The sequence below is a fragment of the Peromyscus leucopus genome, chromosome 13 (assembly GCF_004664715.2).
Source record: "Peromyscus leucopus breed LL Stock chromosome 13, UCI_PerLeu_2.1, whole genome shotgun sequence".
Classification (NCBI taxonomy): Eukaryota; Metazoa; Chordata; class Mammalia; order Rodentia; family Cricetidae; genus Peromyscus; species Peromyscus leucopus.
Genome location: NC_051074.1, coordinates 13,900,449 through 13,926,380, shown reverse-complemented (window position 1 = coordinate 13,926,380; position 25,932 = coordinate 13,900,449). Strand labels below are relative to the sequence as shown.

The following is a 25,932-nucleotide window of genomic DNA, read 5'->3' as shown; positions in this document are numbered from 1 at the left end:
GTTTAGAAACTGATAACAGAATTAGAAGGGTGGGGAGTGGAGTGGGGAGGATCTTAGCCATTCTCCAAATGAAGTATGTCTAGAAAGACTATGGTCAAAAACTTCCTATTAATATAAACAGGAGAGGCGAGGGCTCAGGGAAGGATACCATAAAACTATGGCTGACTGTTAAGCTGATAAAAAAAATTATCAAAAGGGAATTTGACGACCTTAAAAGAAGGTTCTAGATCAAGGTCCTCTTATGTTTCCTCCTCCACTCCACACACTCCCCCCTCCCCCAGGTATGACACTCAGCTGCAGAAAGGGATCCGCAGCTGTCTTCCATGCTGAGCCTGAAAACCTACTACCTCACTATGGAAAGCAAGAATGCAACTATACCGGACAGACTCCCATGACCAGATCATATCCCAAGCACATGCAAATACCAAAGGGATTGTTTCCTGGAGCCTTAATTATATTCAATAAAAATTTACAGTCTGCATTCTGCAAACACCACCTCTTTTACAGAAAAAGAGGCATGCTTCTGAGTATTTCTGGATAGTCTCAATCATGTCTTTGTCCCCTATACTGTGATTGTCCCCCCATTCTCCCTTCACAAGTGTCTAAATTAGTATGCTTTTCCCCCCAGGCTAATCTTGGTCAATTTCTTCTAGGGTCCTTCAGGCTTAGGGGAAATTTCCCTCTGTTGTCTGCAGAAGCCACATAGAGAAAGTGTGATGTCCCAAGATCAACAAGGCTAAACTCTAACATACTCATACTTTGACTTTACCAGTTGCTCTGAACATTTGTCAGATTATGTACTAAATCTGAAAATGATAGTCGGCATTAATTTAAAATATATCATTCACATTGTGGAAATAACTTCTACAAAACAGAGTTCTAAATCTTCATTTTAATCTATAATTATAAATATGGTCCAGAGAATACCAAGTAAGTTTATCTGATGAATAAGTACCCTTGCATATAATGAACATCAGGAGCTGGGGGACAGTGGGTTCATGGTACAGCTTATGTGTAGCAAGCTGGAAGCTCTGAGTTCAATTGCTAGTACCAAAAAATGAATGATAAGTGGATAAGACATTCTCCACAATACTATGTTAGCCTTTAAAATTGCTCTCTAGGAATCATAGTACAGTGAAGCTAAGCCGTGTGTGTGTGTGTGTGTGTGTGTGTGTGTAAAACCAAGAACATAAACACTAACGGTGAACTGAACAATATTCATCATGGCCAGCACTATCTAAGTTAAACACCACATGTCAAATATAAATAGACTACAGTTTAATATCCAGCTACCTCAGGGGTGCTGGAGGCTCACCAGCACCCAAGGATCACAGGTGATGTACATAAGCAATGACATTTTTAAAAGAATGATAATGTTTGTTTGAACTTTGCCTTTGGCTCCCTGTTTGAGATCAGCAACAAAACCCTTCAGCTAAGTCCTTATTCTTGGTAAAGGAAAAGGCCTCCTGGGGCTGGGGGTGTTGGTGTTGGAGGCTGTGTTATTGTCTTTGCTACCAACCAAGTACAGTCCTGTCAAGTGACAACATAGTATATTCCCCGAAGTTCTCTCTCTCTCTCTCTCTCTCTCTCTATATATATATATATATATATATATATATATATATAGATGTGTGTGTGTGTGTTAGGAAAGGAATTCTATTTCATTTAGAACAGCATTCAAGGACAGTCCTTGTTTTACCTGCCAAGGAGACTTGGTATTAAACAAAACGCTTGAAAACAAACTTATTATTGAAATTCTGTAACAGGAATACACCCTTAAGTACCAGCCTTGGAAATAAAATTCCACTTAACTGATTGATTTTTATTCCCTTTGATGTTCCTAAAACACCCACTTACAAAAAAGAGAATTGAAGTTGTGGGTAGAAGCAAAAATGATATCTATAACTATAAAAACAATACCTTTCACTATATAAATGAAAGCTAATTGTAATTCTTAAAACCTTTCAAAGATGGAATACAAATTATAACACAGAAATAAATATGTTTAACCATTACCATTTTATTTTTATTGCATAATTCCTATTAATGTAGACTATGTAATATTCAAATTTTTGTCTTAAGATTTTTAAAATTCAAATTATATGTTCCTGAGATAATGCATTTATTCATTCAAAAATATTTAATTTTGTATATTGCACAAAACATTATGATACATAATTTGGTTTATAAGATGACTAAACCTAAAAAGAGATGAAAATTTATTATGGAAACAAGAATTTCACACAACTGATGGAAGAACTATTCCTAGAAAAGACCATAAAAGAGATTCACGGATCTGAGAAATGGAGGCATCTTCAAGATGAAAGGAGATGAAAAGCTGGACAGCATCTTCAACAGAAGGCACAGCCTGGGCATGCCTGGTACAGGGACAGCACGAGCAAAGGGTCCAGGTGGGGCAGAGGACATAATGTGTTTGAGGCACAGTAATAAAAGCTGTCTCCTGGAGACAGGAAGCCCGGATGCACCATTTTATCTGCGACACAAAGCACATATACTGTTTATATCTCCATAATTTCACTGGCTAAGGATGATTTATAGTTTATGCCTGTATGGGTATTAATTCTAGAAGCAGATCATTAGGTAGTAAGTCGGGGCTGCACTGGAGGACCATAAAACTAAGATCTTAGAGAGTGTGAGTCATTCTCAATACTTTTATTTAGCAAGGAAAAAAGAGGTTCCTGAAGCCTGTAATGGGTTAAAGTCTCCAAGAAACAAGTTGACTATCTGTTCATGGATTAACATACTCAGTGAGAGAAGTGGGACAGAGTAGTGGCTCCTTGAAAGCTGAAGGAAAACTGTCTGGTATCTAGCTCTATCTGACGTAGGGGGTCTGAGTCTCTCTGTGCCTTAGTTTCTTCACCAACAGAAATGATCACACCACCTACTTCGTAAGAGCTATTCCAGGAATAAGTGAATTCATCTCCTAAGGACAGAGCCAAGTGCTTACTAAATGCTTGCAATTATTGCTACTCCAAATACATATTCAGTGCCATAATGTTCAGGACAGTGATAATCAAAGAGATAAATTCCCACTCTTATAGAAAGTACTTTCCAAGTGTGGGGAAAAATAGCTACAAAATTATGAATTTCATTTACTTTTAAAGACATTGTATGAGGCTTCCCAGAATGCCATGGCTAAATTGACATCCATTCATGCAGTAACTTGATTTCTGGGCATTTATTCTTGAACAAAACCTAAATAATGACACAAAAATGTCAAAAAAAGATACTTAATAGCATTGTTCAAAATAACAAAGGACTAGATGTTTTTAATAGTAGTATTAGAAGCCACTTAAATGTACATTGAAAGCAGCTTGGTAATATTTTTTAACTAAAACTTACAAAAATCAGTACCCCTTTTAAAAAGTCAAATTTTTAAAACCAAGAGCACAGTCTATAATACACTATTTTTTTACTTTGCATAACCAAAAATTTTAAGAATCCCAGAGGAATGTTCCAATTATAGTACAAATAATCTTTCTTTTTTCTTTCTAAAACCATTGAACAGGAAGTTATTGACCTGATGCTTCAACACTCCAAGATACTTTAGGGAGATTTCCGTTTTAAAATAAGAACATCTGGGCTTGCAAGATTCCTCATCACTTAAAGGCACTTGCTGCCAAGCCTGGAGACCTCAAGCTCAATCCCCAAGACCCACATGGAGAAATCTAGTTCTCTACATGCATATCCACACATATACATGCATACATACACACAATAAATAAATAAATAAATAGATAATCCAACTTAAAAAGAATGTTAAAAGTGCATCCTATTATGTGACTAGCAATTAGTGCTAGATATTAGAAGAAAAATGTCCTCACTCTGTGGTCTTCTTTTAAAGGCTTCTTGGTTACCCCTACTAAATGGCAGCTGGCTTCTCCCAGTGTAGTCTTTTATGATTGTGCCATCAAAAGTCAAATGCATATATAATATACCATCCTATTGGCCACAATGATGATCTCCACCCCTGGAAGCTTTCATTAGATGGCAAGAGGATTTTGTCATGTTAAGACCTTGTGATGCTGACCCTTTAATTCAGGTGGTCTTTCCACCCAGGTTTCTACTACACAGTTACTAGTTTTCCTTTGAATTAATGTTTTTGTTGGGGAGGTTATTTTTATTATACAGGCATTCAATTTTTCATCAGAGTTTCAGCTTATTTTTACCTATTACATCACAATGGGCTCCTTGTTCCCTGTTTTGCTGAATGGGTTTTAACCAGTTACTACCTTTATGTACATTACTTTGATGCTAAAATTGTCTCAGTTGTGGACCTTCGAAGTTATCTTTGCCATTTGCCCATGACTCTTGGAATGTTGGAACTTTCCCCCTCTTCATCCCACTTGGTCTTTGTTGACATCCCCAAATGGACTGTTCACTTTATTTGGATTCTGATAGTGCCATATGATTTATTTGACTCTGAAATGCTCTCCAAAGGCCCCATGTCAATAATCAGTGGCCAGTTTGGCACTCCTGGGAGGTGGCAGAACCTTATCTTTAAGAGTTAAAGCCTAAAGGTTGTCTTGGGTATCTGACTGCATGCATTTGAAGTCAATAAGGAAGTGCTCCCCATCTTTTCTTTTTCTATCCTGTGGTTCCAGCCACAAAGTAAATGGCCATGCTCTACAACACTCCCCCTGAGAGGTCTGCTGCTTCACCACAGGACCAAAAGTAACCAGTAACCGAACAAGCCTACTGCTACTGTCGATTGATGCCTGTCCCCATACAAAGTGATTATCTCAAGTACCTGATACACTGACAGAAAGCTAACTGAAACACCATGTCACCAATCCAAACACATTCACACTTCCTTACTTGTGTAGGGCTCTCTGTTATCCTACGCCTGTCCCATTATCTGAATGTCTACCCTGCTGTGCTCTATCTAATGGCTTTAGGACTGTATTATCCAAGAATAAAAAGAAGGAAAGTTAATTTAGATAAAGCAAATTACAGAAAGCAAATGTATGTATTTAAAAAGCAGAGATACTCTAACTTAAACTATTGTATTTCAGCCAGGTAGTGATGGCACATGCCTTTAATGCCAGCACTTGGGAGGCAGAGGCAGGTGGATCTCTGTGAGCTCAAGGCCAGCCTGGTCTACAGAGCGAGTTCCAGTACAACCAGGGCTGTTACACAGAGAAACCCTGTCCTGAAAAACAAAAATAAAAACAAAACCCTAAAAAACATTGTATTTCAAGTAGCACTTTTTACATGAAGATGTGAGGGGGGCTACCATTTACTGTGAATATGCTTTTGTAACATAAATTTAAATTTAATTTTCATCAGCTAGGGTTTCTTTTGAAACCACAAGAAAACAAGGACATATGTGCCTCTAAAAATATATCTTATTGAATGAGTGTCTTCAGATTTCAATGAATAGGTTATTTGAGTTAGGTAATATTTTGGGAAAAACAACAGAATTTTCTTTGCTACAGACTGAACGTTATGGTGGTTATACAGCTGTGGTGCAGTGTCCCTACAGCCCAGCACTATTAACATTTTGGCTGAAGAATCCTCTGATGTGCAAAGCTGTCCTGTGTATCACCAGATGTTTAGTCATAGCCTTGGCCCTCACCCACTAGAAGCCAGCAGCACTCCTCTGAGCTGTGGCAACCAAAAATGTCAACAGACATTGTCAAATGTCATCTGAAGGGTAAAGTAACCCTGCCTAAGAATTTCTGTTGTAGTTCATTAAGATGGAGTTTAATTTGTTAACCAATGCAATGTCATTTCTTTTTAATACACATAAAAGCCTAAAATGTGTTTATGAATATAGAACATCTAAAGAATTTAAAAACAGCAGAAAATAATATCTCACTGAATTCTGACTTTGATGTTTGGATTATAATTTTTCTTTTATAGATGAGAGATTTAAGGCTAAGAAAAATTAATTTACTGTTTTAATTATACAGTGGTAGAGTTTGGACTCCAACCCTGACTTTCAGACTTTGATATCTATGCTTTTAACTCATACCATCCACCAGGAAACAGAGCCTTCACATTTACAAAGGATGCTCTCTTTAAATATAAATAAATAAGCAAATCTCTGAATACTGTTTTCTTGTTAAAAAAATCATCACAGTCAATGTTTATTGAGCAATTACTATATCTACTTCATGGCATTTCAGTTCCTCATGATTCTCGGTGTAGCTCTATGAAGCTTGTGTGATCACTCCTGTTTTACAAAAGTGGAAACTGGAATATGGCAAGAATGGGCAATCCTGCTCAGGGCAGAAAACCAGGGTATAAGCATGACACTCCCACCGCACACTTCAAGCCATTAACTGCTCAGCTGCGCAATGTAAACTAGCCTTCCACTCATTTCCTTAGTGGGAAGCATTAATGCTTCCTCTTACTACCTTACAGACATTGCCCCTTTGGCTACAGCAGTAGGAAACAAGGAGAAGGCAAATGGCCATGTTTCAAAGTGGATGCAAAAGTAGATTATGTTTGGCTTGCAGGGGTCTTCTCAACTGCTTCCCAGAATCAGAGTAAACATTTCAAAATTTCACATCAAAGTCAGATTTCCATGGCAACAATCAGCTGTACCAAGTACTCTTTTCTTTTAGTCAGGCTGGTGGTAAGGACTGACACAGCCTCCACTGCTCGCTACATGTTTTCAGACCTTGGAGTCATGAGTAGTTTTCTCTGTCACTCAGTATGAATATGCAATCATTATGATTGTCTTTACATTCGCTTTTTGCTTTTTTTTAAAATACCTAGCCCACTTTTCCCACTTACTAGCTGATATCTTAAAATCACTTGTGCTATGATCATTGATGTTTAGAGTTCTTTTCTTCATGTAGGGAGGGAAAATTCACCCTACATATAGTATGAAGTTTATCATCTACATGCTAAATCAACCCCCCTCCTCATTTCTTTGCAATAGCAAGAAACCAGATCGGTGGCACCGTATACTCTTGGATTTACTTGAGAATCACCTCTTCTAACATGCTGCCACTCTGAAATAGTCTTTGCTTGCAAGTCAAAATTGACTTGGTATCTGTTGGGACATATATGCTAAAAGGTCTCAGGGAACCACTGCACTTAAAATTTGTCAACAGCAACACCTCTCTCTCCCTCTCTCTCTCTCTCTCATATCTATCTATTTAGTTAGTTGCCTGTCTATCACCTGTCTATCTATCTATCTATCTATCTATCTATCTATCTATCTATCTATCTATGGTTTATGGGATCTGTACCTGATGTCCTTTAAATGTCTATTATTCATCAAGTGAGTTTGTTTTGTAAAAACTTTTCATGAAGAAAATAGCAAGAGGTATAACTCAATTAAATTTCTCAGCTTCAACTAACATAAATGTTACTTGTGAATACATGTATCTAACTCGATGCTAGCATTTTCACTCTAAAATCACTGGCTTCCAACCAGTTCTGTCCTGCACTTCTATGGGCTGCATTGACAGGGACTTGAGGGACTGCTGACTTGCACGGGAAAGCGTTAGCAGTGTCTTGACAATGTCGCAGAGGTGGAACTAGGCTTGGGATCCTACTCACCTGTCCACCAGGGAGTCTACTGATTTATAAGCATAGAATTTAGTTTTAGAAAAGTAATAACAATTCTCCAGCTATGACATCACTTCCCATTTAAACAATATCATTGTTGAATGAATAGACAGGCTGTTAACTGTCTCACAGCAATTTAGTACAGGAATTTCTGGACTAAGGGATTTCTGCCCTAATCCAAGAAGTAGGCAAGGGCCCAGATTCCTAAGCTATCTCAAAGGACACTTGAGAAATTAATAAACTTGCTTCTTTATCCTCAGTGAATTTTCCAGGAAGTCGTCTGAAACTAATGCCAACGATCTGACTAAATTTCAAATGTCAATTTGGTTGTTTCAATAAAGTATGAATCACTGAATAACCGACTCAGACAAGTATTAAGACAAAGGTTCTTCCTCTGAGGGTCTCTGTGTTAGCAGTTTATTCTCTGTAAGAGAAAGACAGAATGCCGTAGAGGGAGGCAGCCTCTTGAGCTCAAAGGCAAATGTTAGCACGCTGGATTCCTGAGGATGTGGTGCAGAGGTGGCGACCTGCTGTCCATGTGTTCTCTCACCATTAGTCAATACATTTTTAATGAGCTGCTCATGACTTTTCCTATTTATTGCTCTACCTTCCTGGGCTTATTCCTGAAGCACTGTCATCTCTATTTTGTTGAAAGCTTCCTAACAACTTCAGAGGCAGGAGTCAAAACTACACCTTGGAGACTGGCTCAGACCTAGACCATGCACTTCCAGAATAAATAGTCTTTGTCTTTAAGGAATCTATTGAAAGCAATAGTGAGTTTTCTTCTGCTTCTTGCATCCCTCAGATGGATTTCTCTCCCACAGCAGTGAGTGGTATTTGCAAATGATTCTTTTGTTTTCCATTTCAAATGTTTGATTCCCTACAATAAAATGCCCATAAATGCAGCTCTTCCTATTGTAAAGTTTTGCTCTTCTTTTCTTCAAGATTCTCAGCTGTATAATTATAGTGTTCAAAGTGAAATCTATAATCTTATATTGCTATTACATAATTGAAAACTTATGGGAGTTTTTCTTAAAGATCATGGAAGAATGTCAAAACATTTCCTCTCTTATATAATTCTGTGTAACTGGGTTTACAGGAACCTAAAAGGATTAAACAAAATATGTTCTACAAACTGCCCACTCAATCTCTCAACGAGGCAATTTATATGTCATTATCAAAAGTACATAGTTGAACATAGTTGCTCAATAAAGTTCAGATTAATCACAAGGTGATCATCTCAATTTTTAAGTATGCAATTCACCAATGAAAGAGTCACAGTCTAATAAAGCAGCATGGATGCAGATTTTAATTTCTGGTCCATATTAACAACAGTTTTCTTTGATCTGTTCCCCCATACTCCCCATGAACTATCAGTGGAGAGCTTCATAATTTCCTTCTGCCTGAAAATGATCAAAGCGTTCTTAGGCTTCTTTGATGCGGTTGCACAAACAGGTGGCGAGTTTATTTCATTGCTAGTAAACTGTTTCTTGCTGTCGCTGTCGTGAGCTTAGGAAGAAGTGGTTTGCTTTCACAAGGCACTTACAGAATGGCTTTGCTCTTCCCTACCTTTAATCCTCTTTACAAGGTTTCCCAGAGAGATCTGCAATACACCTGAAACTCACATGAAAGCTCGACAAAGAAGATGCCCATGAGCCTCCAAGTCTGAGAGACCACTTGGTGCAGTCCCAGTGGTAACATTTCAGACTCGTTCATCTCGCTTGCCTTCTCTCAGCATTGCTGAAGTTATAGCTCTGATTTTGACTTTTAACTAAGGGTTGGGTTTTTCAAGTAACGGAAAAAATAAAGAGCGATATTAAGACCACGTGGAAAAATGATTCCTGTCACTTAAGAAGGAAAATTCCTTTCAAAAATAAGGGCATGTAAGGATGGATCTATACATGAAAACAGTGATACTATTAACAACCCAGAATTGAACATCGCTGAGTAGCTGCTATGAAGAGGGCAGTGCTTTAAGGAATTTGCACATAGGATATGTTTTCATTCTTACAATATACTGCAAGCTGTTTCACTATTTTCTCCACTTCACAGATGAGGGAACTGAGAAGTTAAGGAACTTGCTGCCCTGTTGTGAGGAGAGGGATAGGGATGGAATTAAAGGTTTAGTTGACTTCAAAGGCAGGAACTGCAGTTAGCCACCAGGCCACACTTGATAAGGCTTACGTTTCTGGTATTATAAGAAAATACATAAAAGCTAACTGAACAAGAACTGATTCAACAATGCTCCTAAGTGAATTCATTTTTTTTATCATGTATAATTAAAGTCAATAGTACACCTAGGAATAAGACATACTAATTGTTTCCTATAGTAAATCTCACCAACCCCCACACCTAACTCTTCTGGGAATCTGGAAAAAAAAAACTACTGGTATGAAATAGAGGGCAAAAATCTTAGAACTTGAGTCAGAAAACATGGGTCCAAGTCTTATTTTAGTGATCTACTTCACACTGGCTTAAAGTGAGGGCTGTGCTAAATGGTCCATCAAAGGGCTCTTAAAAGAGAAAAAACAATTGGAGCCAATTCTGAAGAATAAAGCAACAGTATAATCGTAATCTGATATTAGGGTTTCAGATTTGGCTTTATCAGTAGATAAAATGTAAAAATCTCTCTTTGATCTTCCTAATTTAGCACTGTTCACTCTGAATCTATTTATAGCTCATCTTCAAGTATCTTTTCAGATAGTAGAACATGTTCAGACAGCAGACACTTTGCAATTACTGAAGAATTGAAAAAAAGCACAGTTTGAGATTTCAATGCAAACATTCTTCCTAATCCAATTGTGCGTGTGCATGCACACACTCGAGTGCTCACACACACAGCATATGGGGTGGAGCGGGGAACAAACACAGTAACTCTGTTAGCCAAAATTTCAACTTAAACCTTGATTAACATGGTCGATATTCATTCCAATTTATATTCCATAGTATATTCCTCAACTTCCAACCACTGTGATAAAATGCCTCAGACAAGCAACTTAAAAGGAGGATGTTGAGGCGTACATCTCATCGGCTGTACCAGTGGCTCATCGTTTTGTACCTGTGGTAGGACAGAACATCCTGCTGGGAAAGAAGTGGAAGAGAAGGGCTGCTTACTCATGGCATTTGGGAAGCAAGCAGAACAGAAGGAAGGAACCAGTTCACCAGAAACTCCGCAAGGGCATGCCCTCAATGACTTACTTCCTGAACTATGCCCTACCTCCTAAAGTTTCCACCATCTTCCAAGAGCTCCCTCAGCTGGGAACAAGCTTCATCATTTAGCCATTGGAGGATATTTCAGCTCAAAGTGAAACACTATGAAATTATCAACAATGCATCAAAATCGTTAAACAAACATTTTTATTTGGTGCGCAAGAACTCACATGTAATAAGTCACAAGTTTATGCCTCATGATAAACTCTATAGACTCAGACTCACAGATCCAACTGGCCCAAGCAGTCAGGAATAGAGAGATACATTTATATTCTAAACCCAGTTAGGTATTTCTGAAACAAACAGAATTTAGAATGGTGGACCAAACCAAGTTCTTGGGGTTTAAATGGGACAAGTGGATTCTTACTAGTGAAACTTGCCTATCTCCCAAGAGAAGTTCTGTTGACGAAGGCATTTTACAGGATGCAGAGTGCTGTATGGCCACTACTAGAGAAGCACTAGGTGCCTAAAGGTGATGACATTCACTGTGACTCACTTGATTCTCCTGAACTTAACTTACTACTAAAAAGATGGGCTATTTAAATTATTTTGATGGAAAATGGTTGTTTTGAAATGGAATTTTAAAAGTTGGTATATCTGCAAAAATTTAAAAATTTTTAAACTTGCTTCTCACTGTAATTGCAAAAACATGCTTTTAATAATCCCATCCAGACTACTTTGAAATGATACATGCCAAAAGATTTATTAAAAACAGAAACTAAAGGGACTTTGTGGCTTTACATGTGAAATTCATAAATATTCAAAATTATGGATTTAGAAGAGCTCATATTATTATTTAAAAATACACTAAGGGCTAAGGATGCAGCTTAGTGGTTCCATAATTACCCAGAAAGCACAAAGCCCTGGTTTGATCTTTATTAACACCAGGGGAAAAAATGCACTACAGTCATTCAGCAGTACCCCCAATCAGACTTAATCAGAATGTACATAAGGAAAGCCATCCATATATAATAACATTTTAGAGACTTTTCCCCCTTTATCCATGCATTCAAAATTATTGCCCAGTCATTTGAAGTCATAATGCCTAGTGCAGAGGGCCACCTCATTGACTTGGGAACAGATGTCATCTGAGAAAATAGTTTCTAGATTGACTACGTATAATCACACATACATCTAGATAATTCTGACTATATTGTGCTGATTTCTGCTCTTTGGGCACCCAGCAAGGACCTTTGTTTTACTTCCCAGTAGCTTCACCTATGGTTAAATACAAATGATAAGTTAAGTGATAAAGATGGATGAATATAATGCCTCAGCACTAAAGTGTGCTACATTTTTCTTGAGGACAACAGAGTAATTTTAATACATAACAATAGCATTATTGTTTCATTCTGAATTAGCCAAATCAATATTTTAAGATGGCCTACTTTATTTTTTGAGTCTGAAACTTCATGATTATGTTGTTACCTTTTCACAAAATATTAAAATTCTGTTTGTTATCAAAGAAGCCAACAGTTTAATTAGTACATTCTTACCTTAACCAAATAATAATTTTAAAATCACAAAAAATGAATGAATGAAGCAGTAGTGTTATTTGTCTAAAGACTAAAATTTACAGTAAAAATTTCCCTTTCATTTTGATACTTGAATCACTATTGGTACAGCATTGTAATGAGATAAAGATTCATTAATGCCTCCTTTGTTATATCATATCAAAACACACTGGAAGGGAAATTTTTTACTGTTACAATTATCTTCCAAGGACATTGCAAATGAGGTATCATTAAAAATACTTACATTTAATGATGCAACATGCTCCAATATATAATCAAAACATTTATGGATATAAATTAAGCATTTCACTCACATTTCTAAAACCTTTGTATCTGAATTTTTTCCTAAGAAGAAAGTCAACATTAATTAATAAAACTAGAAAGAATTCTACAGAGGAACAATCCAATGTTTGTCCACATAAGATTGGACTTTTTAAACTAACTGGTAAGGATATCTGATTAATGAGCAGGGTCTCCCGCAATCAGTCTTAGGTATTCCCAAGCCCATGCTCCAACTCCATCAGCACACATCCTATTAGCACGTCATTCTGCTTTCCTCAAATAAATCTGTTAATGCAGAGAACGAAGAGTTAGCTTGCCCCTAGCACCGACAAGTTCCTGTTCTCCTGTTCCCCCTTTCCACAATTCACCAAGGCCTACTCTCAAGTTAACTCTTCAAGTCAGCCCAGTAGAGACATAAGAGTATAGGAAACCATCGAAGAGCATGTCTGGTCAAAGGCCTCCTTGGCAATCTTTCTTTAGGCTTACAGGATGCCTGGGGAGCTGTGGACAATACCAAAACCATGTCAAAGGAGTCAACTAAGCCAAAATTATGACCACTTTGATTTCTACCTGGCTGTGGCCAAAGTTGATGTTCTAGAAACCACGTAAGTTTCTCTGTCATTGCGCGCCCCCCGCCCCAGCCCTGAATCTGGGCATCAGTGTTCTCTCTTCTACTCAGTTTGATATCCATACAGCAGCCTCTTCTCTCATCACTCTTTCCCTGCCTTCATCAGGTAGCAGTGGAACTGGACCTTTCACAATGCAACCTGGTTTCCTTTCCCTCAAGCTGGCCCACAGATTAATCTGAATGGGAGATCTACTGCCAGCGACTGCTGCTCTTCTGGCTCCCACATTTCTCTTCCTCATAGCAACGCTCTGTTTTCGCTCCCCCATATTCAGACTGAATTTCCCAACCATCTCATTTCTGTAGGGTACTTGTAGGAAATGCCAAATATGAGTCTTTTCCGTAAAATAGTATCCAATTTGTATTTAAGACAAGGAATTAAAATCTTTTTTTTTTTTTTTAATCGCCCCGGGAACTTTGAAGACTTTTGCGGAAATATTTGAAAGCCCTCTCCAAGGAAAGCCTTTATTCACACAAAAGCCCACTGTTCCATTGTAGGAATATGATGGCCTGGAGCCACAATCCTTTCTCCTTGTGTGGAGAAGACACAACCACCACCTGAGTTGGACTAGAAAGCAAGTGCACTTCATGTCCCTGTGCGTTTGTCCTTCTGAACACAACCTCCTGATCAAGAGTAACGGCCACCATGTCCAGACACTTTAGCTGAAGTTGTAGTATCTTTCTGTGAGATCCTGAACTTATTTATAAAACAAAAGAGGTGCCTGGGGGCTGTTACCCCCCAAAGATGACACTCGGTCTGACGATTATTTGAAATGAAAGAAATTCACCAGCAAAGGTTGGAAGGGGCTTCCTCTTGTACCCCCTTCCCTTGTCCACTTAAAGGCAGGAAACATGTTGGTTCCTTCCTTGATTCTACTTTCAAAAACAGCGTCTACAACACACATGATAAGACTTTTGTGATGCTCTCTTGATTTTGGTCCCAAAGAGAATAATTTACAAATTGCTAGGTGCTCTGTAGGCCAAGCAGACAGTTGAAACCCACACAGGTCCTCCAAGTGTACTGTTCTCCAAGCCCCTAGAAACCATTTCCTGTTCCCCTGCCTTTCCCCATTTCCACCTCCCCCCCTCTTAAAAACAGTGGAACTTGGTCTTCTTAGTATTTCACACTTACTGGTTAAGGACATGACTGGGGTTTCCCTCCATAATGTACTTTTCACATTTCAAATATAAATATACATGCTTTGCCCCTATTTAATATTGTCATTTTGTTCCATCAAACCTTCCACAAGCAGATGGAAAATCTGTCTTTATCCTCCAATACTGTGCCTGCTGTAAAGGAAATATGTCTGAGTTTTGCACAGCCATTGGAATTGGAGACCCTGTTGGGTAGGAAAATCACAAATGCCAGCCATCAAATAGCCATTGTGACGTCCTGTGCTCACTGAGACAGAAACAGGAAGGAACTGTGTTGGAGCTTGCATTGTAAAATCCAATTTGCAACTGACCAGTGTTCTGGTGATGCCCCATTAGCTTGAACCTAGCCCCATTAGAGAAACTGGAATTTAGAAAATACCCAAATATTTACATGAAAAGAGAACAGTAAGCTGAAAAAGAAAGACAACTCTTCCAGGAAACCACAATTATCTCACAACTTCTTGGCAGGATAGAGGCTTATAAAGAAGTCATCAAGAATGCAGGATATAAATTTCAACAAGTGTTCCTACTTCTGTGCATCATCTGCTGAGAACTTACAGAAATTCTTCTTCTAACCTAGTGAGTGAAGAGCCTCACCCAATCCCCTCCAGCTGTCACATCCATGCACCAAGCAAGAGCCATGGACTGAAAAACTCAGTAAGTGCTACACAAATTAATAGGAACAAGAGATACAAAGAAATATACCTTAGAGTCCTCCAAGGTCATAAAGTAGGTTCATGAGAATTAGGAGATATATCCTACACACACACACACACACACACACACACACACACACACACTCACACATGTATAATGCTTTGGAAATGGTGATTATTTTTAAATGGTCTTTTAATACTAGTATATTCATACAGTTAAATGCACTAAAAACCCATGATAAAAACAGCAGTCCTCTGCCCAACTACTCCAGATTCTGCTCGTAAGATGTAAGTCCTCACCAGTCTTAGCAAACTGTCCTATGTACCTCCACTCCTCCAACATGTTGAAATTCTGGCTTACATCCAAAAGTCTATACATTTTTATTTGTTTTTCAACTATTTTAGGTGATGACAGGTTGACTCTCCCTCCTATCTCCTCAACTTTCCAATAAAGTATTACCAAACTATTCTGGTCCTACTGGCATTTAATTTGCTAGAGCTAAATTAACTTTTCCCCGGTAGGAAAGCAGTGGCCTGTGATAGCTCCTTTCTCCTGTGTTCTTTTGATGGAGCTCAGCCACAGGATAAGGCTCTCAAGCCATGCTCGAGGCTGATAGCATTATCCTAGCTTCATCCTCGTGTTAGGGGGTTAGAGAATTATAAGTTGACCACCGATTCCTCTGGGGATTTTAAATGCACCGCTTTCCAATTTTGTTACAGTTCTATCACTGAAATTTTAGAAGCTGTTCTGCTTTCTCATAATTGTAACATGTCTCAATTTCTCTTCATATCAACTCTGTTTTCTAGATTTATCTCTTCCTGTTTTCTGTCCCTCCTCATATCACTGATTTTTACTAAGGCCATCCCCTCTCTCTATCTCTTCCTTGCCCCTTCTTCTCTTGCTCTTCTGATTCCCTTTGGAGTCATAGCCTCCTTAAGAGCCCAAGACTCCTGAAGGTGTATTTACATTTCAAGGAGACAGACTACCGGTAAGCTACCTGATACCACACTGGAAGATGACTGTCCACAAGGCAGTTAGGACATGAAGAGTTCTGGCTTTCCGCCCAGTGCATTTTCAATTCCCTAGCCCTTGCCAGAACAACATCACTTTTCTTATGTCTTGAGAAGTCAACTGTTTTGTGAAATTTAAATGTTTTAGTGACTCAGGTGTCTAATGACTTAAAAGATTAATTATAAGACAAAACCATGAGTACATTTGTTAAATTTTAAAATTTTCACTGAGTGTCACTAACATCCAGAATTTTGACAATTTTCTCTATGTCACATGTCAAAAGAGAAAGGACACTTCAGAAAATGCACTTCAACAGTCAACAGTTCATTTTCCTTTGGGAACTAATTGTTTGCTATAAATAATAGGACTCTGGTAAAAACCAATAGCAGTTTTTTAAATTGTTATTTCCATGGCAATCTGCTAGTGAAACCTTCTACTTCCCTATGACCTTGACATAAATATTTCTTCTTTCAATGGAAAAAGTGAGGCCTTACTTGGTTTTGTCAACCTAAGTAGAGACGTACAGCTCAGTGTTCCAAAATAAAGCAAAGGCTTTCAGTAAATGAAGCATGAACAACCAAAAAGCGTTTAATCTGTTACCAAAATATTAACATGTCCATCCTTCTAATTCTATGTCTAGCTTAGTCCCATTTAAAAATGTCTACGGATTTAAAATGTGTACATTTTATCTAACCAAGGTCATCCTCACTCACTAATATGCAATTAGCCTGTGTTTTGATGAAACTATTACTTAACTGAGCGAAGGTAAAGAAGTAAATAAGAAGTAAATGATTTAATTTATAGCAAATAAACGTAGGTGTTGTGCAAACCAGGATTCATTGACTCAGGAACAATTCTTGAGTTTGCTCTTGCATCAAGTTGGCTGATGTCTTGGCATCATGCCCAAGCTTCCCCGACACAGAATTTCCCAGCATTATTCTAATTACAAGTATTTAAAGAAGGCAACAAAACCCATTCATATGATTTTTACCCCACAGGGGTTCTATCAGGAAAAGGAAGGCCCATAAGCATGAAGAAGTCAAAATGTTTGGCTTTAAATCCCTCCTTACCCCCAAACCCAGATCAAACAGGAAGAGATTTGCTCCTAAACATCCAATGTACTCTCCATAGATCCTTAACTACAGTGTCAGCATCTGGACTCTGTCATCCGCCAAGCTACTCCAAAGAATTTCTAAAGGGCCAAAGAGCACTCAAGGAGCATGGGAAATTTTGGGAGTATACACAAATAGCAAATATTAATGACTAGTTAAAGAGAGACACGGTTTTGCTGAAAACAAGAATACTCTTCCAAAGAACCAGTAAACCTTGGGGCTGGAGCAGTGGTTTAGTGGTTAAGAGCACTTAATTCCTTGCAAAGGACCTGGATTGAGTTCCAAACACCCACATGGCAGCTCATAACCATTCAGAACTCCAGTTGTAGGTGATCCAACTAGATGACCAACTACGTGACCTTTAGGGCACCAGAAAAGCACATAGTACATGTGAGTTCAAGGCTGGCCTGCTCTACATAGTAAACACCAACCTCAAAAAACAAATAAACATACACATAAAATAAATAACAAAATGTTTTTTAGCTCAGATTCTCTGATGATACAGCAAGAAGCAGTTTGTCTGTCTTCTGTCCCATTCTTTTTAATGTTTTGTTTTGATGGGGGTGGTAGGCTTGAGGCAGGCCTTTGCAACATAACCTAGGCTTTCTACAACCTTATAGTCCTCTTGCAGAGGGCCTAAGGAGTGAATACAGGGAGGAAGCCTACTACAGTAGAAGCTTCCTAACATATATGCATGTATGAAGGAAATCTAAATGGAGTCACCCAGTAATAGGGGAGACAAAACCCCAACTAGACATCTCTCACCCCCAAGTGAAACCTCCAGTGTCAGGAGTGGGGTACATGTAATTGAATTCTTGGCCAAAGGGGCCCCATGAAAACCTCTAAACAATTCAGGCTATTGCCATGGCTACTACTTATTGCTCTCCATGGATGGTAAGGCCCTACTGCCCAAGAAAACATTTACATATCTCACTGAACATGGAGAAGTTGAGCTGGTGCCTTACTAGGACCTTCTCCTCTATTGACTAGTGCCCTGGTACTGGAAGGTATTCTGTATGTGATCAAAGCAAAAGGTGACCACCAACTCAGCTACAAACTCTTCAATCTATAATAATGACTTGCCTGCTTGACATGCTGGGGCAATAGTGGCACAAATATTTTAGGTGTAAACAAACACTGCCTGGATTTGAGACCTGCTCAAATGAGATGGAACCTAAGCCTGACATTGCTAGAGGGGCCAAGGACCTGAGACCAGATAAATCAGGGACCTTGGGAAAATGAAGTACTTACTTACTGTTCTCCTAAAGGAACATGGTAATAAAATGATTCTTCACAACGTTCTGTTATACACATAGATCATTGTTTGCTCAGCCATCATAAGACAGTTTCCTTCTGCAGTAAATGGAAACAAATACAGAGGCTGACAATTAGACAGACAGTGGAACACTCCGTCCTAAATGAGATGTCAGCATCAAATCCCTCCCCTCGGGGCTCAGGGAACTCTGGAAGAGGAGGAAGGAAGATTGTGAGAGCAAGAGGATGGTATCAAGGAAACAAGGCCTTCTAGACACAATAGAACTGATGCACATGTGAACTCACAGAGACTGTGACAGTATGCACAGAGCTGGCACAGGTTTAAGGCAGACGTGGTCCCAGTGCTGAGATGGAGAAATAGACATGAGTTCCTTTTAGACCACCACTTGCAAATGAAAGATTAGTTTATCCAAGGGAGTCTCACTGAAGATACAGACTATACTGAAGGGCAGGTTCCATGCCCAACAGTATAAAGTCAACACAAAACTGACTCTAAGAGATATTTGAAGAATTTTTTTTTTTTTTGCCTCAAATTGCTTTGTTTGGGCTTTTATTTATTTATTTATTTATTTATTTATTTATTTATTTATTTTTTAATTTATTTTACAACACCATTCAGTTCAACATAATAGCCACAGATTCCCCTGTTCTCCCCCTCTCGTCCCCCTCCCCCTCCCCCCAGCCCACCCCCCTGGACTGAGTCTACCAGGGCTTTTACTTTTTAACCTTACTGGTTTTTTGCTTGTACATTATTATTTCCAATTGTATGTTTTTATGGGTTTTGTGTGTGTGTGTGTGTGTGTTTGTGTATATTCATTTTACATGCTATTTGTTTCTTTTTTTGTTGGTTTGTTCATTTTATTTTAGTCTTGTTTGTCTTTTCTATTTGCCTGCTTGTTTTAAGAGTGAAAGAAAGGAAAGAAGGAATGAAGTTGGATGAGTGGGGAGGTGGGGAGGTGGGGAGGGAGAATATGGGAGGAGATGAGGGAGGGTAGACTGTGATCATCATATGTTGTATGAAAATTTTTATTTTCAATTAACAAAAACAATTTAAACATTAAAAACATGTAGTTAAAGTGCTAAAACCTCATCTTGCCCTCTCCTTTACCTGTCTTTGGTTTTAACACATCCATACACATTATATGTGGATTAGTAAAATGGGCTCTTTTTCTATGGTCAATGACTACAAATTCAACAACACACTATAGATGAATTAGTAAAATGTATTCTTTTTCTATGGTCAATGACTACAAATTCAACTACCACTAATTTCTTTAAAATGTGAGCCCTGCTTGATGAGAGGGATTTAATGGGAGCCTGAGCCTGATTCAGTCACTGATTAGTCATTCACTAAGTATATAAAAATGAACTATGCCTCACATTCATGGTGCATAAACATCTATCAACTTTGCATAAACTGGGCAAACACTAAAATATCTCACGGAAGTGCTGAGACTCCTTCTAGCTATAATCTCTATAATCTTGATTCTGTGATTTCAGTAAGATAGTTACAACCCTAGTTACCTCATACTTGTGGTCGTAACACGTTAGTTAGACACAGGGTGGACAGAGCTTTTATCACTCCATAAAAATGGCTAGCATGTCTTGAGTATGAACTAACAGTGGCTTGCTGTAACTGCTGCTGCTGCTTGGTTCACTGATACACCTCTCTCACCCAGAAAAATGACTGACAGATGGCAGGTACTCTACCACGTGTGGAATTCATGAATGAATTGCTTTCCTGCTTTGTAACAATCCCACATTCATCTGCATAGCCCAACTGAGGGAGATAATGCCCACAAAGACTTTTGACATCCACTAGAGTAACTGACTAATGAATAGAAAAGGTAAGTTCTATAAGATACCCTTAGCGAAACACCAGCAGAAAGCGAGACTCTTTTTCCCAAACAGAAATCTGAATTTCATTGGTGTGAATCCCATTGGTCTGAATTTCAAGGACATAATTTATACTTTCTCTAGAGGGCTAGTCGATTTCTCTTACAGTGCTTTGAAAGATGTAGCATTATCACTTAGGCAGCATGCATCATGTTCCAAGCATCATGTGGGTACTTTTTCAGGGATATCATCATTCACACTGTCTATTTTCAATTTTTTTTAATTCCACACATTATGAATGAAGAAAATGAGAATGAAATCTTTCATCATTATTTCCCAAATTTGTCCAAAGATAAATACAAACTGAGCAGCTGGTTAAAATAGCAGTAGGCCCTGCTCCAAATCTTTTGACTCAGAATGTTCAGGCAAGGAGCCCAGATCTGTCTGACTCTAAAGCTAAACATTAACCCTTTAGAAGGTGGGCCACATGCTATTCATCTCTATTCTCTCAGATGCACAAACTGGGCCATGACAATCTCTAATCTTTCTATAATGAAGCAGTTTGTAAGGCGAATTCACAAGAGTGTCAAGCAGGTCACAGAAGGAAGAGTATGGCATCAAGATCTCGGGGAGGCGATGTGCTACTTAATTCTATGACTTCTGGTGAGAGGATTACAGAAAGGCAAGAGAAAAAGAAGGCAATTCACTCACAGTTTTTTCTTCTTTAGGCATATGCCCTCCTTCTGACACCCACAAAGGAAAATCAATCCATATTTTCTGCAAATCTCAGCACGAAGCAAGAGGCTTTTCAAGAAGCTCTTGCAGGTTATTTGGAACAGGGCCCTTGAAACCCAGTATTTTTCAAAGGTAACAGTCAATAAAATTTTCACAATGATCTTTTTCATCATGCATGTAGAACTGGTATTTTATACGATAAATACTCTACAGAGAGCATTACCAAAATTTTTGGGGATGTATTATATCTTTAAAGAGACAGATATCATAATTCTCTGACCATTTCAGCTTTGACTGAGTATCTTTAGGATATTTCTACCTAAATAAGTTTTCCTAGAAAAATGTCTTTTTATCTAAAGCGTTCTCACTGGCATGGTCTTCAGAAGTAGTTTGGAAAGTCAAATGACATTAAAGTTAATTTAATTTTATAATCTTTAGCTCATCCAAATGGATAATTTTTCAGATCAGATATGATCATTTTTTTTGTTTTACTTTGAATCTGTTGCCACTATGTGTTGACATAACTATGTCAACCAAAATGAAGACTAAAACACTGTGAGATCATGAATACTGAACAGCCAGAAGTTCTCCTTGACACAGAAACCTGCATGGCAAGTGAGCCCAGGATCTACAGAAGAATATCCTCAGATAAGGCAAGACAGCACATCTTAAATCTGAACAATTTAGATCCCTTCAGTGAGGAACAAACCAAAGTGTGTTGTTTAGGAACTCAATAAAAAAGCTTGAGAGAAAGACCAAGGACATTACACTTCTGGGTAGGGGAACATGTTTAGTCTTGGAAAGGATGATCCCACTAAACTGAGACCCTATTTCACAGCTCTGACTGATTGGTCACTTGACTTAACTGGTCATATTCATACCTAAGAATTTGAACAACAGATAGAAGGTATTCATCCATTTCAAAATTCTTAAACAGTGCCAAGTTGATAAGGGTAAAGAAAAACAAAAGCATATGCAAACCACTAACAATATAGTCAAGAAATCAGAACCCTCCTGCCCATGAAAACAGATAAGTAGATCAGGCAACAAAAGAAAAGAGCTAGATGACAGACAGCATGGAGATGAGAGAAGCCTTGGCTCCTGACTGCCCTCTTCCATGGCTACACTCCCCTTTCTGTTGTTCTTTTTAAAGAAGGACCTCACTCTGTAGCCCAGGTTGTCCTGGAACTCACAACTGAGCCCAGATGGGCCCTGAATTTACAGTGATTTTCCTGCCTCAGTCCTCAGAGTGCTAGGATTACATGAAAGAGCCATCATGCATGAATCCTTTAAAGCCCTTGTTACTATTTCCAGGCCCTACAGCACGTGGTCTGGCCTTTTTCTTTTGTGTGTATAAATACTTGCATTTATGGGTATCTACTACCAGAAACAGGCTGGGGGCAGGACTGGAAGCCAGGGAGCAGTGAGAAAGTGAGCTTGTCAAGAGCAGTTGGGTATACCAGTATTGTTTCCAGCATTTCAAGGGAAGAGGACAAATGAAAGCCACATCAGCTTAGCCTCAGAACAGTCAGCAGCACAAATGCCTTGAGATGCAAGTCAAGGCTTGCAATATGGTCCCTGGTAGTTTCCTCTATTCCACATTTTGGTTCTGAAGTTTTAAAGAAACTACCACAGCGCAAGAATTTGATGACTCAAGAGCAAATGAACTACTAAACGTGAGCTGGTAGCTGATAAAATATAGATCACAAAGTAAACTCACACTTTGAAATACCACACAATTTCCCAGTTCATTTTCCCAGTTCTGATCCTCATTTATTAATTTTCATCAAAGCATAAAGTCATATCAAGTTTTAGTTACTTTAGGAACATGACACCTCTCATAACATTTGATAAAAGAGCATCAATAATTAATGAGTGAAAGTAGAACATCGAAGATTCCTTGGCACATGTTTTCATAGTACTCAATAATGGAAAGGGAAAACATGCATACCTCTGAATAAATGAAAGAAATGGATGTTCTGATCATAATTAGCTTGACAACAGGGCAAAATCTAATCTTCAAGGACTTAGATGGCTAAAAATGAAGCTATCAGATTTCACAACAATCTAGGCTTCAGATAGAATAAACTTCCTATTTCATCTGTAGTTTTTCTTACACATGCGTATTGAAAGAGGGCAATACATGTAAAAATAAACAGCTGTTATTCTAGTAACTGATACACAGTATCAGTTCAACATTGTGCTCTTAATTCTTGAGATTCTTCTTCTTCCATCCTCAAAATGCCAGTTCCTTGTTTTCCCTTCAGTGGTACAAATGTACATAATTTCTCAAAATCTATCTCTTTCTTATAGATTTCCATACTTATACTAATGCTTGCATTCCCTAGCCACTCAAATGCCATTGATGCAGCATCCTGAGTATGTTTGGTAGAATCTGTTCTACACATTGAAAAGTCACAAAGCCTACTTACAAATAAACGGTTGCTGAATACAGTCTGTGAAATTCAGTGTTGCTATCATTTGGGAAGCTTATAAGAGAGGCAAAGCCCCAGGCCCACCAATGCTGGCTGAATGCGGGCTGGTATTTTGTCAGGTTTCTCAGGCAATCCTTGGGGTGTGAGAAGCACTGCCAGATATTTTGAATAACACAAGTTGAGGTGAGTTTGACTATAGCTAAGCTAAGGGTGAATCTCTCTCTTTCTTTCTTTTCTTTTCTTTTCTTAAGAATGGCTTTTAAGTCATGCCTGCAAAGACAAAGAATTACCATTTACTTTAAGAGTAAGGCCTTTGGAAAGTAGTATGTACAGTGAAAACACTAAACTTTCAAATCTGTGCTTTCTAGATGTGATGGCACTCACCTGTAATCTCAGCACTCTGGAGAATGAGGTCAGGAGACCACAAGTTAGGAGCCAGTCTATGTTTGACAGTAATTCAAATCTAGTATAGGCTATGTATTAAGACCTTGTTCCAAAAAGAAAACCAAAAAAAAAAAAAAAGGGGGGAAAGTGAGAAGATCTCCATGAGTCCAAAGGACAGCCTGGGCTATGGAGTGATCTCCTGTCTCAAAAGACAAAACAAGTCTTGAGATAAATCAAAAGCTCCATTATTGATGTGTTTGAAGAACCTGAGCAAGTTATTTAAGCACACTGAGTCTTTTGTCCTATTCACTTGAGTTTAAAGGATGATTAATTTTTCATTCTTTTGTTTTGTGTTATAGCATTGTAGACTCACATACAGCTAAGAAAAAATACAGAGAGAATGTTCCCTTTCCTAGCTTCCCTAATGATAACACCTTGCATGACTATATTACAATAGCACAATAATGAAATCTATTCTCCATCTCTGTAAATTTGTCATTCAGAAATATTATATAAATAAAACCAGAGTTGGTATTCTGAGAGGGGCATTTATCTCTTAACATAATTCTTTGAGATCAAATCAAATTGTGATATATACCAGTAAGTCATTTCTTACTCTAAGATATGAATGTGCATTTTAACAATTCACATTTTTGTTTCATTTTGTAGAGCTTCAGACTAAACTCACAGCTTTACCCATCCTAAGAATGCACTCTTACCAATAACTATGCTTCGCAAACCACAAAGTTAATTTCACATATACGGACTGCAAGTCAAAGTCAGTAGCTTGCCTTTACATCCTTTTCATAGGGTCTTCTGTGAGCAAATGAGGTTCATGCCATTAATGCTTTTATTGACCATGCTTCTAGTATAACATCTAAAACATTTTCATCTGGTCCTAGGTTCTGAAAATTTCCTTCTATAATTGTTCCTAAAAGTTTTACAGTTTACTATCACATGTAATTCTATGGTCCATATTGAGTTAGTAGTTGTATAACCTATGAGGTTAGATTGACTTGACTTTTTTTTTTGCCGGGGGTGGGGAGTGTTGCTATTTACTTGGACCATCAATTTTACTGACTAGACAGATGTTTACAGTTGTTACGCCTCCAGTCATTATGAGCTCCCATTAATCCGAACCAGGTACATCAAAATGTTTTATCTGTACTAGGTCACATTTGATGGAGCATTGGCCTGTGAATCAATGAGACAATAGGATTGTAGATTCTAAAGAATAAGAAGTGATGCTAGAACACCATGCCAGGATACTACCAATCCAGTTGTAAAGCCCTTCCTCCTTATGCAGTGATACTGGTTTACTTCTTAGAATAATGTTGGCATCTTCCTCTCTCAGCCTCTGCTATGGAATAATCCTTCTGACCATTATGAATATATATTACTCTCATTGGTTAATGAAGAAATGACTGTCCAGTTGTCAGCTAGGAAGTGTAGTGGGACAGCCAAACTGAGAATGCTTGGAGGAAGGAGGATGGAGTCAGTGGAGTCGCCAAGGAGACACAGAGGGAGCAAGGCATGCTGGAGGACAGGTTAAGCCAGGAGCCATGTGGCAAAACATAGACTAATAGAAAAGGGTTAATTTAACTTGTAAGAGCTAGGCCCCTCCTTCCTGTGGTGCTCTAGAGACCTGGGCCAATCCTCACGTGAGGCAAATCAAGATCAAGACAGGCATGGTAAAGTGGTTGGTCAAAGAAAAAGTGATGTATGAGAAAGAAGCAAAGCAGCAAGAAGAAAAGAGAGAAAAAAAATGAAGGCTGAAGATGGTGAGACCTACACCATTAAGAAACAAGCAGAAATCCTGAAAGAGTCACGGATGATGAGCCCAGATTGCCAGCGCCGGTTAGAGGTTGTATACACTGATCTTCAGCAGATATTAGAAAGTGAAAAAGACTTGGAAGAACCCAAGGATTATAAAGAGGCATGTGCAGTTCTGGATTCAGTGAAGTTAGAGGCCTGAAGTTTTGCTGTACAGGGTGTTTTTTGCATTAAATCCTGGTGTCCACTCTACAATTCATTATTTTTGGACACTGCTGTGTTTAGTAATATGAAAATGTGGTTCTTTTTATGCAGTTGCATATATTTTTCTTTGCATAACTTAATGTGTCAAATAAATGAGTTCATCTAAAAAATTGTAA

General features: G+C 38.4%; 1 protein-coding gene and 1 pseudogene across 1 annotated transcript in view; one reads left to right on the top strand and one right to left on the bottom strand.

Annotated features, from left to right (window-relative positions):
* The window catches only part of LOC119088961, a 116,880-nt gene that overhangs the window by 801 nt on the left and 90,147 nt on the right, over positions 1–25,932 (bottom strand). The window lies entirely within an intron of this gene.
* Positions 6,236–25,917, top strand: LOC114699791 (annotated as a pseudogene).